At 46.5% G+C, this 17,546-nt stretch overlaps 1 protein-coding gene and 1 non-coding gene across 7 annotated transcripts in view; both read right to left on the bottom strand.

Moving 5' to 3' along the window:
* The window catches only part of SLC44A5 (solute carrier family 44 member 5), a 793,737-nt gene that overhangs the window by 71,373 nt on the left and 704,818 nt on the right, over positions 1 to 17,546 (bottom strand). The gene's annotated exons all lie outside the window — the stretch shown is intronic.
* On the bottom strand, positions 16,128 to 16,199 carry TRNAA-CGC (transfer RNA alanine (anticodon CGC)). Its single transcript has one exon. It is a non-coding gene; the product is annotated as a tRNA-Ala (tRNA).

The following is a 17,546-nucleotide window of genomic DNA, read 5'->3' as shown; positions in this document are numbered from 1 at the left end:
CTTAATGGGGCAAGATGGTAATTGTGGTCAGACTACATGTCCCACAATGCAATAGCGCTTTAGTGGTGTGCTTTGGCTGCATGACTGGGGTTTGATATGGGATGCTCTGGAGTCATGGACATTGTTAGGGGACAGGGGGTCGCAGTCGCATGGCACTTACCTGGTGTGTCTTGGGTGGGTCGGGAGGAGTCCAGCTGTGTCACACCCACGCATGCCTGCGGATTTATGGTGTCCTCCACTCGGTCCTCCAGTGGTGTATTCGGTGGGACAGTGGGCTCCCCTCCACCTGTCGCCACACGCTCCCCCAGCCTCTCCGCAACCTTCTCCTGTGACCGCCCTCTGAGGTCATACCAGCGTTTTTTAGCTCGTCCACGGAGCGCTGGGTCACCCACACAGAGTTTACTTTAGCGCGGATGCGCAACCATGGCCGCCTTTTATCGGCCTTGGGCACCCTTCTGGAGTCTTTACCGACGAGCCGATTGTAGTCCTTGCAGACACCTTCAATTAAAAATTCGAGCTCTTGCTCTGAAAATTTTATTTTTCTCTTTCTCCCACTGGAAGATCCAGCTGCAGCTTCCTCAGACATGCTTGCCACTGGGGTGTCTCCTAGTTTACTCCTGTAGGCACACTGGAGGGGACCTCTGATGATGATGCTTCCAGTTCAGGCTCTCATTGCTGAATGAGGGTGGGACCTGCCTACTTCCTGGTTGTGATGTCATCACTGTGCTCAGGATGCGACTTCCCATTTTTGCTATCTCGCAGTTTGCGAGATCGCAATTTGCGATATTGCTAATTGCGAAATCGCAATTTCAACACGGGTATCGGCCGAATATGCGAATATTTACCGATTTTCGGGGACTCGCAATCAGCGATTGCGGCCGATTGCGATTCGCTTTTTTTCTCGCAAACATTCATGAATGCCATTCTGCGATTTCTTAATTGCAATTCGCTTTTTCTCGCAATTTAGAAATCGCAGATTTGGACATTGATGAATCTGGCTGCATAGGGTAAAGCCCAAATGCAAAAAAACTAACCAGCTCTCCCACCCTCAACCACCTGACATATTTCTTTATCTGGAAGTATGCTACATTTGACTACGTATTCAGCTTATTTTCAGATTTTATAGACATTGGAATTTTTACCTGAATATATTTTTGTATAAATACGTGAATTTCGCATTCCTGGTTCAATGACCATTCTTTGGCTTCATGTGCACATTTTAAGCTCACTATGGAGATCATTTTTAAGCAAAAAAAAACTGAAAATGAGAATTCTGTTTTACATCTAGATCTTGTTTCTTCAATGATAATTAGGAAATTTATTTACGATTCGAAATAAAAATATATTTGAATACTTTTCTGTACCTTTTGACATGCAATGGTTAAGAGAGTACTCAGTTGTATTTAAGCTAGTTTCACTCTTCAAAAAACCATTGAGACGTCTAGGGAAAGAAATCTGATGGGGTGAGTGTTATAACCTAAAGTAGCAATTAAATGCAATGCATCACAAAGTAATTTTAAAAACACCCTTCTCACATCTCTGAACTGAAGGGTAAGAGAAACATATACCATGCATTGCCATACCAATATAAACTACGGTTCTAGAAACTCAGCTGATCTATAATGCAAGAAAAAATTGTACAAGAAAATTGTAAGGAATCCCCAGATAATTTAGAGTACTCAATGGCCGAGAATAAATAGGTTTAACACATCTCCTCGTGATGTAAAAGCACTTCAGAAGTAGCAAAACTTTCTCAGCACAGTTAATATTTATAAGAGCATTGATTAGGCAACAAAAAGGCTGTCAATGCCGAGAGAAAGAGGCATTGGCAGCCTTCCTGAGTCAATAAATTCTAGTGTATCGGAATCAGATCAGAAATTATTGATTGTGTCACTCTCTGCCCCGCAACCACGACACACCCCTCTTGGTGGTCAGCTGGGGCTTGATTTGGGAAATCAGTTTGCTTTCAAAAGACAAACAAAAGAGGTGTAGAACTCACCGTTTATTGCGGGCAAAAGGCTACAAGATAAGAGCTTGCCCTCTCAGTCCCTGAAAGGAACAGGAAAACAAGCCCACTTACCTCTAATCGGAGAGGAGGGTGTGAGTGTGTCTTTGGTGTCTCGTCCTCCACAACAGTCCCCCAGTGGCAAAACCATGCCAATAATATCGTCCAGATGTCTATGTTAGTTTCTTTTAGACTCACCTGGTCACTGATCTAGCTATCAAGACCGAAGCCAAAGTATACCTTTGTGCTACTGGCCTTTTCATGGGAAAAGATTGGGTTGCTAAACATGCTATTTCTATTACTAATTAGGCATATACTGATAGCCTTTTGTATGCACCATCAATTCTCCTAAATTAATAATGTGTTCCTTGATGGTTTTCCAGAGCATAGTACCAGATACTAATATAATAGTTAGAGTATGCATGTATCTGCTTGAAATGCACGGATATGAATATGAAATGTAAGATCTATTTAACCTTTGAGTTAATAAGAGATTCAATACGTTATCCTTTTCCAGTCAAGGTGGATTAGCCATGCCGTTACTCGCATTAGGAATTTTTCCTTTTCCCTCATAACATTGTGACCCCCTTACCAATATCTCTTCATTGTTTTGATTTTTGTCATTCGGTTTTTATATTTATACTTGAACTTGATGTGGACCTTACTCCATTCTGACATTTGATTATTTGAGGTGGAATTTTAAATTACTTCTTTCTTTAACTGTGTCAGTGTTTGATTGCTTCTTAAACACAATGCCATACATTTTCTCTCATGACAGCCTTAAAGATTAGACCTAGGCGAGGCAAGGTGAGGATATTCTTAATAAAACCTTTTTACCTTTGTTAACTCTTTCAGTTTGGGCACTGAGGGATCTCGACCACATCAAAACCGTGCCATACAGCTTTTATACTATAACAGCGACATACCCTAAATCTTACTGAACCAATTCTCTCAATAAATTAAATATGTTTATCTTTGCAAGAAATCTCTTGTCAGGATAAACCTAAACAGTTTATTCTATAAAAGGTTAACTCATCATATCCTTTGAGATTCTCTTTGTGCCCAAGATTTCTTAATCTTTGTACAAAATTTGCTTTGCCCTTCTTGCTACTCATAAATGCATAAGGTGAATCCGAATTTTTAAGACCAGTATCTCATACAGAATTCTACTAACATAAATTATGACCTTGAATTTCACATTACTAAGTGACTTTTGCTGTGTGAAAAAGATGCTTAATTTTCTAACTTTTGTGGGGCTATCACTGCACCTCAAAGTGTTAAATCTAAATATAGCTTCAATTCAGGTATATTTCTTCTGGCTGTATCAATTTACATATTAATATACTATTTCATAATTGATTTGAATAGATTAAGTTTTCTTGTTATTTCTATATTTATGTTATTCCTATTTTCTTACTGATTTCCTGAGTTACTTATTTACTAATACCCTTGATAAGAATGAGACACTGAGTTGCCAAATTAAAAAAAAATCATAAACAAGAAAAAAATCCAAGCCAATGATCATTTCCCTAGCAACATAGCCATCTCAGTCAAACTGAATTTAGCTAGGAATAAGTGAAAATGAAACGTCAGATCACAAGTGTTACAATGAAATTTATTCTAGCCCCAGATTTATTGATTGACATACTATGGCAACATGGCTAGACTCTTGACAAAGTGTTGGCTTGCTGTTTACATAAATATCTGCCCAGAATGACTCATGCATATCAGTCCAAATTTATAAAGGAATGCAAGACATTCTATAATATCTGGAGAGCTACCCACTAAACAGAGAAGATAAGAAATAGAAGGCTACATGTACTTCTGGTCCCCTTGGTTTCCAAAAAGACCTTTGATTCTATCAGTTGAAACTTTCTCAAACAAGTGCGCTGGAGTAAGGTCACAACACGTTTCCAGCGGCGAATTCAGGAAGTAGGAAGAGGAGAATTCACATGTACTCGTATACGGGTGTTAATATACGGCGGTTAAGTGGAGGCAACAGTGACCTTTTCGGCGCATGTGTTTGGCCGCGAACTACGGACGTCAGGACGGATTGCTGAGCGAGCGTGCATGGGGGCAGTGGCGAGGACGTGGGATGTGGGCGGAGCGGAGGTGGCTGCAAGCTGAGGAGGTGGCGGCGGCGGTGAGGGCGGAAGAGGCAGTGAAAGCAGCAAAGGCAGGGTGACGGGGGGGATGAGTAAGTCGACCAAGAGAGTGGTAGTTGAGTAGCCGAGGTCCGGCTGTCACAGTCCTGCGAGCCAAGGTGAGTCCCGAGTCAATCTTAGGACCGCGGATTCCCGGCGCAGTTGTGCTGCGCTGCGCTTGGTTCAATGACAGTCGGCATTGAGTCGGCATCGCGTTAGACTTCACCCCTCTACTCGGCGCATTGTGTTCCCAGCCAACCCTGACCCTTGTTCTGCCCCCGCTTGTCCCCGAATTGTCTCCGACCCGGCTTGGTTTCTCACAAAGCCGCCCGGCCCGGCGCAACGCCATCTGCCTGGGCCGTTATTCAGCGCCTCTCCCAGCTGCCCCAGCCTCAGTCCCAGTTGCCTCTAGTCTGTGCTCAGCTCCCCTCTCCACCCCCCCTCCTGTCGGCCTGCCGCTCTCGGGTGCTCGCTAGCCCGGTCCTATCAGCCCTGGCTCTGCTCCCCCCGCCCCCACCTACCCATTGCCATCACTGCCGGCCCTACTGCCCAGACGGGAACTGGCCCGTGGCGGCTCACTCAGTACCCCCCTTACACTGCGTCTCCACTTGGTTTTAGCTTAGCCTGCTAGCTGTGGATGCTGCACTTGGGATTGGGGGCCTAGGAGCCAGGCCTAGGTGTCAGGCCTTTGGAGTAGCCTTAGGAGTAGCGGATAGGTGGATGCGGGCAGTGAACGGCGAGGGGTTGTGTCGGGACTAAGAGAGCGAGGGGTGCCTGCGCGCCACGGCCATCGCCAACTGATCTTGCCGCCCAGGATAAGATAAGATTCAGCACTCCTGGATTCAGGGCCAAGCTGGTTCTTCACGACCCCCCCCCCTGACCTTCGGCACCACATCTTGGTACGGTTGGCAAACAAGAGACCGGACAGCAGAGGGCCCACCTGAACTAGTTTTTTAACTCACAGGCTCCGAATGACTAGGCACAACAACGGAAGTGATGAGATCCGGGAAAATAAGAAAAGCACCTTCCGCACTAAAACGAAAGAAATCAAAACGGCTGGCCACAGACGAGGAGGGTGCCCCAGTCAACCTCACGAATCCACTGACCTCTACGGTCACATTGAAGGCTCCTAATTCCCTATCCAACGGATGGCAACACAACAGCAACATGCATTCCTCTCACGCACCATCCCCGAATGCTTCAAAATCTCTCTCTCTTTTGGATTACTTTAAAAAAGCACCTGGTGGAGTCAGGCACCCTTCCTCCCCTCAAGCCTCTGAGGCAACCAAGTTTTGTGACCCTCATCAACCTACTGAGCCAAGCGTGCACTTGCTTCAACCGTCTCAAACATCAACCAACAAGCCTGTTTTAGTACCGGATGTCTTTATTTTTGGGTCATTAGTTGATGATCAGAACACCGCTTCGGAGTGCTTTATGAGGGCCACTCAAAATCCTTCACCAAGTCACCAACCTTCACCAAGTCAGCTTCTCCCCTCCCACGATACCTGCAAGCAAGAGGCCCGCTCCAACCAACCATCCTCCGCGAGGCTCATTTACAACTCTAGTCCCCAAGCACTGCAATGATTGCAAACAGAGAATTTTTTGACTACGTTGCCACAAAATTCCCTTTTAATTTTTCCACAAATTCATACACAATAAGATTTAGTGTCCAACTCCGACATATTTAGTCCTTTCTCATTACAGGGCTCAAGTTCCCTTGAGGGGAGTTCAGAGTCAACTAAGCTCCAACAACGACAATACTCACATCCAGCAGCAGTAACAGTTTTTTCAAAGTTCCCACAAAGAAAACGATCCAAATGATCAACTGCTAGCGGACATGTCCTTCTTTCTTAAAAATTATCAAAACTCACCTAACCCTAGATTAAAATCTGAGCCACACTCCGATGACTCCACAACAACGAGTATCTGGCCTCAATTACTTCAAACTTTCCAATTGACAGTCACTGCCTTAAACTATCATTCCGACAAATTGGACACGCAGGTTGATCTATTGAATACCCTAGCTCTGTTTACAGCAGGGATTGATAATAAGCTGGATAAACTGAACAATCTAATAATAGGAGCGCAATCGTCCTCAAAATTAGTACAGTCAGTCTGCTGCTGCTCGCCCATCATTGATTCTCTCTCCTCGCTTCCAGCTTTTTTAACCAGTGTCATAAACGAAGTTAAGCTGTTGAAGGGAGGCCGAGTAACTGAATGTCTCGACCAGTTACCTCAAAAACCCCCAACACACAACTCAGAATCGGTTGACTCCCTGATCTCACCCGCAATTGGGACTCTGGTGAGAGGGGAACTAAAATCTTCCTCGAAACAGACTGACCACACCCAAGACCCCCACCAAGACCAAGGCCCTCTATTCTCAGTGGCATTGATTCCATCATCGGCCTTAAGCCCTCAGACAGCGAGTGGGCAAACTCATACTACTGGTAACAACGTGGTAGGGTCTTCCGTTAAACCAGCTGCTGCAGCAGCACCCAACCCTGAAATACTTCCTGCTCCCTTGCCAGCCTGTAGCAGGAGAGAGCGTAAACGTCAGCGCAAACAAAGAAACAAATTAAGACTAAATCCAACAGTCGATCTTCCTAAATTATTCCCACTGTTTTCAACCGCTACTAATAAAAAAGTCTTAAGTGTCTCACAACTACCACCAACGTCAACAAGTTTCTGTCAAAGCCCCCCCCATGGCCGACTTAGCCTCAAATGCCAGTCAACAGATTTCTGCGTGTCGTCACGATCAAAATGCTTTACCCGCGGAAATAGCGGCACTAGAGCCACAGCCTGGCACTGAAAAAACAAGGGGTAAATCTAACGAATCAACCACAAGGAAGACGACAGTCACGATAACCCAACCCCAACCAGCTTCCCCTTCAAGTCTACCTCACCCTGAAAAATTAAACACTGGATCCAATCCCTTAAAAGTAATTTTTAATATCACACCAATTCCACTCAAAGACACTCAGACATCCAGGCAAGGTTCACGAGATCCTCCCCAAATCCATCTGGGATCAGACTTAGGTTCCTTAATTGATAAATCCACTCTGCCCAACCTAAGCCCTAGCACTCAGAGTGCCAAAAGTGACCTACAGCACTCCAAAATACTTCTTGCTCCTGAATATAAATCAAAAAGTCGGCACAATATTCTCAACAGATCAAACATAATCAAATTAGTGAACGGTGCCCCGGGTTTTGAGGCTCTGACATCGGACGAAATTGAGTCGATTGAATTTCTTCCACCAAGAGGCCTACAACTCTCTGAGGTAACCCTGGTGTCATTTAGATCCGTTATTTGGGCACGAGCATTCTTAGCCCAAAAGGAAATTTTTCAGCAATGGGGAATTAAAATCCATCCTTATTCTACCCCAGGCTATCCCACAGTGCTACTAAAGCAGCCAGCCACCCCGACAAGAGCGCAATGCCCTAGGATTGGAGTTATAAACAGGCCATACTCAATCTTAAAAAATGCATTAGGCGCAACGCAACTGACTGAAAATCTATGGACTAAAACCCCTAACCCTGAAAAAAACCCAGATTGGGGATGGCTTCCGGCCGCCCTGTCCCGCAAAATATCAGACTGACCACTTGAAAAACATTCTGCAGACCCAAATTGCAATGACTTGGTCCAATCAAGACCCCAATTATCACCTCCTATAAACCTTTTAAACTCCCAGTCGCAGTCGTCTTTTACACTGTAACTGGGGGTGGGGTCGCACACTACTTACACACCAGCGGTATTGCCCCTAAGGACTATGGTAAATGTAGTTACGTGTTCCGCGATGCATCTTCTTTCGATTCTCTGCTATCTTCGCTGTCTTCGCCATCCCTGGACACGTGTTTCGGGGTATCACCCCTCGTCAGCAGGGCTAGGCCGTGTTCTGGGGTTGCCGGTGGCTGCCAAATATCTGCCAGGTTTAGTACCACTCAGGCGCGTAGGTGCGGGGTCTCAGGCTCGTCAGCCAACTGCTCGAGGGAGCTTTAACATTACAATTGGGGGTGGGGTCGCACACTACTCACACACCAGTCTTTTACACTGTGTTCATGGAACATTAGTGGTCTCCATCAGAAAATGACCAACTTGGAGACGCACAACTTCACATTTGGGCACGATTTAATAGCGCTTCAGGAAACATGGGCCACCCAAAATTGTCCAGTGATAGGCTTTATTGAATACTTGAAACCTGCAATTAGAGACCATATTTATGGCCACCCCAAAGATGGTCTCTCGATCTACGTTTCAAACAATTTAAAAGGCCCGATTGAGCTATTGAATTTTGATGTGGACTGGTTACTCGGAGTTAAAATCAGTTCATGGAGCAAACAGCGATCGATTTTACCTCTTAATGTTTACATTAATCCGAGCACGCGTTTGAAAAAGGAGCATTTAACACGCTTAATTAAAATCGTGTGTGACCTGGCTGCAGATCATCCTCATTCAGACTGTATGATCACCGGAGACTTCAACACTAACCTCTTTCAGGGAAACCCTGCTGACTTTGAAGGGCTTTTTCCATCCATATCAACAGAACTAGAGGCACAGTCCAAACCACCAAACCAAGCATATTGTGGTCTAGGAGAGCTTTGTGTGTTGCAATTTTACAGTGCCGGCTTTTTTGTAATGAACGGTAGATCTATGAAAGACATTCCACCAAAGTGGTCTTGGACATACGGCCGCAAACATTCCTATCTTGATTATACCATCTGTAATTCAGCCCTGTTCCAACACTTGGGTAACTATAGCATTCATCCCCGATCGGAAAGCGACCATCGCCCACAAGTCGTCACCCTCAATGTAAAGCCAGTGTATCATAAATTTGCCTCAACAACATGCATAGGAACTTACACCGAAAACCTTAAACGACTAAGATGAAGCGAAGACATCTGCACTAACGTTATGAAGGAAAGTTTGGCCTTTACAACAGGAGGCACTGACTTGGCGGCCTCCCCCACTGTTTCCTGGTCCATCTTCTGTTCCCATTTGATAAGCCTTTTTCCATCTAAACAGCATTCCCATAAGGCTTCTTCTAGTCCCCAGTTTTCGATCTCAAGCCAAACTGGGGTACTGAAAAAATCTAGAAATAACGCTTTGCGCACCTTTAAGAAATCCCCGGGGAACAGTGAGCTCTTGAATGTGTAAAAAACCACCCAAAAAACATTTAGGCAGGCTCAACAAAAAGACAAACGACTTTACCTAGGCCAATTCTGGTGTAAACTACTATGGGAGAGCAAAAATCGCAACCCAAGAAAATGTTGGGCCTTAATCCATCGTCAAAACTCTAGTTCATCCACCTTTGGGTGCGCAAACACTGCAGAAGCCGACTGGTCCGCCTTTTTGACTGACCACTTTAGGGCCACAGAGGGAACAGCCTCTACAGACATATGTGCTCTCAACCCGACGAAAATAAGCCCCGAGTAAGAGCTGGAGCAGGCCCACTGAATCTTTAGAATCTCCGAGTGAAGATCTGCAGATCACCCAAGAAATGGTCAACAAAGTATTATTAAAAGCAAGATCAGATGGAGCGCCTGTCCCAAATGGCCTACCACAGATTTTGTTCAAAACAAATATAAACCTTTGGTCGGGATACTTAACTAATCTTTTCAACTTTGCATTAAGAAGTTCAACCATACCGGACTCTTGGCGAGGCGCAATAATCCATCCAACTTACAAGTCAGGTTCTCATGCGTCTCTAAACAATTACAGATTAATCGCCCTTTTGAGACATTGAGGCAAAGCATTACGCAAGGTATTTTAGTGGAGGAGCTAAGAACCTGGGCAGAGCAGAATAATTTGATCCCAAGGAACCAAACTGGCTTCACTGCAAATTCTGGCACCATGACTAACCTACTGACTTTGTCTATAATTGTTGATAAAGCACTTATTACATATAGGGCTGTTTTTTGCTGCTTTGTAGATTTTAAAGCCACCTTCGACCGGGTCCCCAGGGCTGCTCTCTGGGTAAAGCTTAAAAAATGGGGGATCCCAGTCAAACTTCTGGAGGCGATTATCCAACTGCACTCAGGCACATGGATACAAGTGAAGTTGGGGACTGGCACACATCTCTCTCGGAAAATCATGACAACTAGAGGTGTCAAACAGTGATGTGTGCTGGCCCCTTTACTTTTTAATTTGTTTATAGCAGACTTACCAGCCACCCTAGAAGAAATAAACAGCCACCCACCCAAGATGGGTGGTGTGTCAATAAGTAACCTTTTATAAGCTGATGACTTGGTCCTTTTTAGTCTCACCCGGGTAGGGTTGCAAAGGCTACTAAACAAACTAGACAGCTATACCACCATGAATACTTTAGAGTTTAATCTAAAGAAAACCCAAGTGGTTATCTTCAGTAGAAAACGTAACCTCGGTGGTGGATGGCTATACAATAATATGAGCCTTACAATAGGAAAAACATATAAATATTTAGGGGTCTACTTTGATTCTAGGGGTACCTTTGCCAAACAACACAGTGAAATTTCAGTAAAAGCCATGAAACTTCAGGTGAATCTTTCCAAGCTCTCAAAAAAACTGTCTGGTCCGAGTCTATCACCACTATTGGAAGTCATGAGAGCACAAATCGGGCTACTCTGTCGTATGGCATTGAAATATTTAGGGGAAAACTAAACGCCAATTTAAACCAACATGTGACCAAAATGTACAAAAAAGTCCTCCACATGCCTAAAACCGCCTCTGCATCACAGATCAGATTAGAATTGGGCTTACTAAACTATGAAATTTCAAACACTGGCATGTATTTGAATCTGTGCCACAAACTTAGGCAAGCAGATCCAGGTTCATTGGAGTCATTACTTTGGTTAGACATTTCTCAGAAAAACCCAGGTGGCTCTTATGGCCGATTTTTTAAGGACTCCGTCCAGCAAATGTCTGCGGGCGACCTATGGGATCTCAACCCCAGCAAGGCAGTTTTTAAAATCAGCATTAAGAAACGTATTCGAATGAGGTCCCTAATCACTGATAAAGCTCATATCGCTAAACCTAGACATGCATGGGCAATAATTAATTCTTATGGGCTTGTCTCTCCTTCTTCTTATCTGTCCTGCACTTATCCCTTGTATTTAAAACTTAGCTTTATGGCTCTTAGATTGGGTGACTGGCAATTTTTAAAAGATTTACCCTCCTGGCGTCGAACGTCAGAGGATTTATTGTGCAGAGGGTGTGGAAAGACGGCTGAAACTTTGGAGCATGTAGTATGTCTTTGCCCCACTCTTATGCCATGGCGCAGACGAAAACTGAAAACTGAGTGGAATAGGCTGGGAATCCGGACCCGTAGACAGGCAATTATCGCAGCTCTGACTCCTGAAAATACAGCTTTAAATATAGGCATTACAATTTTTATATGCTATGCATACCATACTCCCACAACATTGGAAAGAAGCGGTGGTGAACCCCATACGCAAAAACACCTCCCTACCCTGGTCAGAGCTCTCCAACCTCCGCCCTATCTCCCTCCTCCCTTTCATTAGCAAACTAGCTGAGAAACACGTTAATACCATCATTTCCAGCTTTATAGAGGCGACAGGGGGCCTGGACCAATCACAATCTGGGTTCAGGCCCAACCACAGCACTGAATCAGCCCTCCTCTCGGTGACTGACAAGATCAAAATGTCACAGGACAGAGGGGGTTCAATGATTCTAGTGCTGTTGGACCTGTCCGCGGCCTTTGATACCGTGTCTCATAACATCCTTCTCAGCCGTTTGCAGGGAGTGGGGATTGGAGGCTTAGCACTATCCTGGTTGGAGAGCTTTCTTTCTGGGAGATTGCAATCTATCAGCCTGGGCCCCTATCGCTCCATCTCGAGGGTGCTCACGAAGGGGGTGCCACAGGGCTCTTGCCTTAGCCCTACATTGTTTAATGTTTATGTGGCCCCCCTTGCTGAGATTGTACGGAAGTATGGGTTCACACCGGTCTCCTACGCTGACGATACCCAGCTCCTCTACCCTTTCAGCTCCCTTGGCCCTAAAGTCAAGGAAAATTTCGCTGAGGGTATGAGGGCAGTGTCACATTGGATGGCCGTAAATTGCCTCCAATGTAACGTTGCAAAAACGGAGATTATGCTCTTCGGCAAAGCAAGTCTTCTGTGGACCCCTGACTGGTGGCCGCTGGATCTAGGTCCAGTTCCAACATCAAAGCCACATGTCAAAAACCTAGGAGTAAAAATTGATCAAAAACTGACCCTTAGGGACCATACCAATCATATTGCAGGATTGTGCTTTCACACCATCGGCCTCTTAAGACGAGTCTTTCCGTATCTCCCTGATACCTACAGAAAGACACTAGTACAGGCCTTGGTTACTAGCCGCCTGGACTACTGCAACGGCCTGCTGACACTTGCTAATGCTGATGCAGTGGGCCGCTTGCAGGTAGTCCAGAATACGGCAGCTAGATTGGTTATGAGCGCACCGGCCAGGACTCCCTCTAAGCCCCTGTTGGAGGAGCTGCATTGGCTCCCTATACGGCAGCGAATCAGCTTTAAAATATGTTGCACGGCTCACAAGTGCTTATATGGAGACAGTCCTAAATATCTTTCTCAATCACTGGAGCTGTACCAACCTGGCCGGATACTCCGCTCAAGCAATCAAGCTTTACTGAAACCCCCTGTAACAAAAAAATCCAGACAAGGAGACCGAGCATTTTCTTCAGTCGCCCCCGCTCTGTGGAACAAGCTTCCCATTGAGTTAAGAATGACCACTAACCACCTGTCTTTTAGAAGATCACTAAAAACTCTCCTTTTCCGGGAAGCATTCCAACTCCACTAATCATCACAAAGTATCTACTATTGTCCTGATGAGCAACGCGCGGAGATACCCTTATGGGATTGATTCCTGCGCGATATAAGAAATTAAAATAAAATAAAATAAATATTTTCACTCAGTAACCGGAGTTTATTTTATGCTGCTAAAACTGTTTACATCTGATTGCACTTTACCATAACCTGCTGCTATTTGTTGAACACTTGATTGTATCTACTAGCACAATATTGCTATTTGTCAGGGCCACAAACTCACTACGTTTCAATGCCATTGTTGACACTGTTGTTTAGCACATCATGCCTTTTTAACATATGTATTTGAGTGGAGTAGTGTGGCTCACTGGTTAGAGGCGGCAGACCCGAGAGCAGAGGACGGCCCGGGACCAGGGTTCGATTCCCGACGCGGCAGGTTTCTGGACCAGGGTCAGCGGACTCGATAATTCTCTCGCCTCGGTGCCCACTCTGATCAGCGATCACACTCGGCAACTCTGGGCACTAGCTTGCCTCATCTTCACTAACGGCCCCACCAGACCGCCGGGGATGCCTGGTCTCACCCTGGAGATACCCATTAAGGGACCATCTCTCAGGGAAGCCAGGAAGGGTTTCGCAGCGGTCGAAGCGCGGAGGTACCCCTTCGGGAGTGATTCCAGCGCTATATAAGCACATAATTAATTAATTAATTAATTGAAGTCCCCTAATGCAATTTGGAAGTTCTTATCTATTCACTGTTTTTATGTTTTGCTTCTTTTATAATAATCTGTATTGTTGCTGGTATTTTTGATGTGTTCTTTTATGGATATTTCATATCCAAATAAAGATTGAATTGACCTGTCTTAAAGTGCGCTGGAGGATTGGATTTGAAGCAACATTTAGCTGCTGGATTCCTGCCAACTATCCAAGCTTATAATACTCTTGTGTGCCATATCAATTGAAGAGCTGTTACCACCATAAGACAATATCCAGGGATCAAGGAAATCCTTTTCGGGGTGAACACCACGAGGTTTGGTTATTTGCAGATGATGTACATTTGTTGTTAGCCGACCCAGAAGAGTTACTACCCTGATGAAGATGAAATTCATTATATGAGTGGCAGGCCTAAAGATCAATACAGAAAAATCTGATATACTGTATTTTGATTCTGCGTGAGGTTCGGTCTAGTACTCTGCAAACTTTATACCCATTTAAATTCCCAAACAAATCTTTTGCTATTTGGGCATAACTCTGACCACGCACCTATAGCAGCCAATTGGCTTTCACTTATGTCAAACATTTCAGAGCATTTAAACAAATGGAGGGGAGTGCCACTGTCATGGATAGGAAGACTAGCCACTGCAAAAGGAATGTCCTGCCATGACTATTGTACCGCCTGTGGGTGATACTGACCCCTATCGCGAAAGAACAGATCACACTATAACAGAAAAGGGGAAGGTACTTCTAAATGGGGGGGCAGATGGTGTGGGTAACTATGAACATAATGCAGGCTTGGTGAGTACAGAGCTTTGGAGATATTACCAGGTGGTACAGGTGCTTCTTCTTAAAGTCTGGATTGCACTGGAAAGAGACAAGACTCATCCACATTGCTAGACCAGTGGTGGGGGATGTTGTGGAATTTACTGTGGCTCCCCGGGAGTACCAGACCAGCAACATGCAGTGCAGTGCAGTCACATATTCAATAGTGTAAACTTCAGACTCAGTGGCAGTGTGTCAGACAACATTCCCCTCCCCCTTGACCTCAATCCACTGTTCCCTGGACTTCACACAAACTGTGGAAGGTCAAATCCTTCACAGGTAGAAGGAATTTGATTGCCACTTTTTGCGAGATATGTCTAACAAAGTGGATATTAAGTCTGTCTCGACTGTAAATGAGAGTGAAAACTGATATAAACAGGCGGGATGTGATATGTGCATTTGAGACATTGGGCACTACATCCCCTGAACAAACAGGCTGCTACAGGATACTTAACTGCCTTTGAATGATGTGTAATGAAATGCTTAAAATCCAAGTGAATGATCTCGACCATCCATAGGCTAAAGAGGGTGAGATGCAGAAGAGCTTGGACTATCAATCTACATGAGAATGTGCTTTTCTCAAGGAAAACTACATAAAACTACATAAAAGGGTTGTGGTAATGCGCACACAATTTCAAGATCATCAATGTTAATCTACTCGTACAAGTGGGACCATCTAGTAAAGCCCCTAAATCACCTCTTACTCTAATTTTGGGAAAACACAGATCTTCAACTTAAAAACATATTTTGTATCCGCACATAGAGAACTAGGAAGACTATGCACTCAAAAGTGAATTAGATGATTTTTCAAAATCGCACCTTAAACCCATTTAAGCTTTAGAGTCTTTAATACAAAAGCACGCCAGGATTAGTAAAGGAGTTGGTAAGAAGAGAAAGGCGCTACTGGAACAATGGACAAATGACCTAGGACAGATGCTTATTTCCCCCAGGTCCCTTATGTCCTCGTCCCATTCATTTACAAATTGGAGATAACCATCTCCCGACAGAAAAAAAAAGCAGAGCCATGCTGGGACCCTAATACTGCCCCTCCCACTGGGAGTACATAAGCAGTACTTACCCAGCATCCCGTCTGTTCTTTTTTCTGTCTGTCGACAGAGTGGATGTGGTGTGCTGTGTTGCTGCTCCTGCTGGGCTGGAGTGGCTTTTCTTTCTTCTCCCCCCGCCCGGCTGCCTGGCTGTGCGGGCGGGGGGGCGGTTTCCCTGTCTGTCCCCTGGCCTGCCGGGCTTGCTGGGTGTCATGACGGTAATGGCCGGTGTGCTGCTTAACCTGCGGGCCCTTTGCGGCTGGTGCCCCTCCTGAGTGCTTCCGGTTCGCGGGCACGTCTCCTGCAGCTGGGCGTGTTGGGAGACGTGCCGCTTTTCCTGAGTGCCTTGCTTTCCCGCTGTTGGGGTGGGGGCCTTGCTGCTGGTGGTGTCCGGCCCCTACCCCGGGTGAGTCCCGCATAGCGTTTTTTTGCTTCTTCACATGCAGTCAAAGTGCCTCATGGTGTGGAGTTAATACTGCTGACATGTGTGGGGGCCTGCAGTGTTTCCGGATCCTCTCTGCTGGACCCACTCTGATTGGACACTTTGGGCACGTCGTGGCTCTGTGCTGCGACTTCCGGTCAGTTTCTTTTTCAAGGAATGGCAGGTTGTCTGTAATATCCTGGCTGGGCAGCGATGGCTCCTAGGGATGCCGGGGTTTGAACTCAGGGCCTCATACTTGCGACGCATGCGCTCTTCCACTGAGCTACATCCCTTCCGGAGTGATCACGGCTTCCCCGTTCACTGGAGCTGTGAGGGTGGTTCGCTCTTCGCGGCGCACATTAATTTCGATGTTGGGTGACCTCAGTGACGGCTCCAACGGTGCGGTGATGTCGGCTTGCTCCGTTCCCTGCAGGCTATGTGTTTCTTGATACCACGCTGCTGGACTGCTTCGGTGGTGTTGGGGCCCATGGCTCCTTGCTCCACCCGCTGCCCGGCTGCTGGGTGTCAGAGTCCTTCTGCTGCTGCAGGAGTTTGTGCCTGCAGTGCGGTGGCTGTCCTTTTGGCTGCTGCCTCTGCGTGCGTTGGTTTCTTCTGGGAGTGGATGCTGCCTTGCCGGTGGGCTGCCGGTTTTGTTGCAGTGGAAACGGGTTGGGCCTGGCGTCGGCACGGCATCCTATGTTTCTGCACGGTTCACGTGGTCTCCCTGCACGCATGTCTGTGTCCTTGTGGCACCGTGACTGATGCTCCTGTGGGGTGCTCCGGTGCCTTCGGGTCGAGTTCGCGCTCTGTGCCTGTTCCTACTCCCAGTTGACTACTGCGCTGTCGGTATTTGCATGGTCTCAGTGGGGTGGTTTGCTCAGGTCTTTTTCCCTGTGTCCTCCCACTCTGTACTGGCCCCAGTGTGTGGTATGGTTTCATTCCCCTGGTGTGTGCATTGGTTCTGTTAGAGTGTGCGCTGTGGTCTGCTGTGAGGGCCCGTTCTTTTTTGAGGCGGGCAGGGCTTCTTTGATTTCTCCTTCTTGGATGCTTTCCCCATGTTTGCCACCGGTGGTCCTTGTTGGCTGTGCTGGCCTTTTGCTGCGGGGCTCCTGCCTGGTGGTGTTTTTTGGTGCCTACTGCGGGTGGGGCGTGCGGTCTGCCACTGCCTCTTGGCTGTTGGTTGCTGGGCGCCTCCATCTTTTTAGGACGCTTCCTGCTCGTCTGGCGCTGCTGGTGGCTCCTTTCCCCCTTTGCTCCTCTCGTTTGCTTCCCGGCCCTCTCTCTCCTGCTGAGCTGGGGGGCGGGGGTGTACCAGATGCCCGGTGGGGTGTGGCTCGGTCCTGGTTCCTGGCCCGGTAGTGCCACTGTTTTATGTGTGGTGCCAGTCCGCATACTCCTGTTATGCTTGTAGAGGGTTGGCCTTGGCCAGGTTGGGTGCCGTTGTCTCCTGGCGTTGCCGGGGATTGTACCTGGGGCCTCCTGCTTAGGCTGCTTGAACTCTGCTGCTGCTCAGCTTCCCCACTTCTGCCCTCATGTGTTGGTCTGCGGGGCTGGGGTTCTTGCCTGTTTGGGCTGTTTCTCATCCTTGGCTCCTGCCCTCCTGGTTGTTTCGGGTGGCTGGGCTGGTGTGCTGGGGTGTG

Source organism: Lissotriton helveticus, chromosome 1_2 (assembly GCF_964261635.1).
Source record: "Lissotriton helveticus chromosome 1_2, aLisHel1.1, whole genome shotgun sequence".
In the NCBI taxonomy this organism is placed as follows: domain Eukaryota; kingdom Metazoa; phylum Chordata; class Amphibia; order Caudata; family Salamandridae; genus Lissotriton; species Lissotriton helveticus.
Note: the sequence above shows the minus strand (reverse complement) of the source record. Positions and strands in the feature narration are given on the sequence as shown.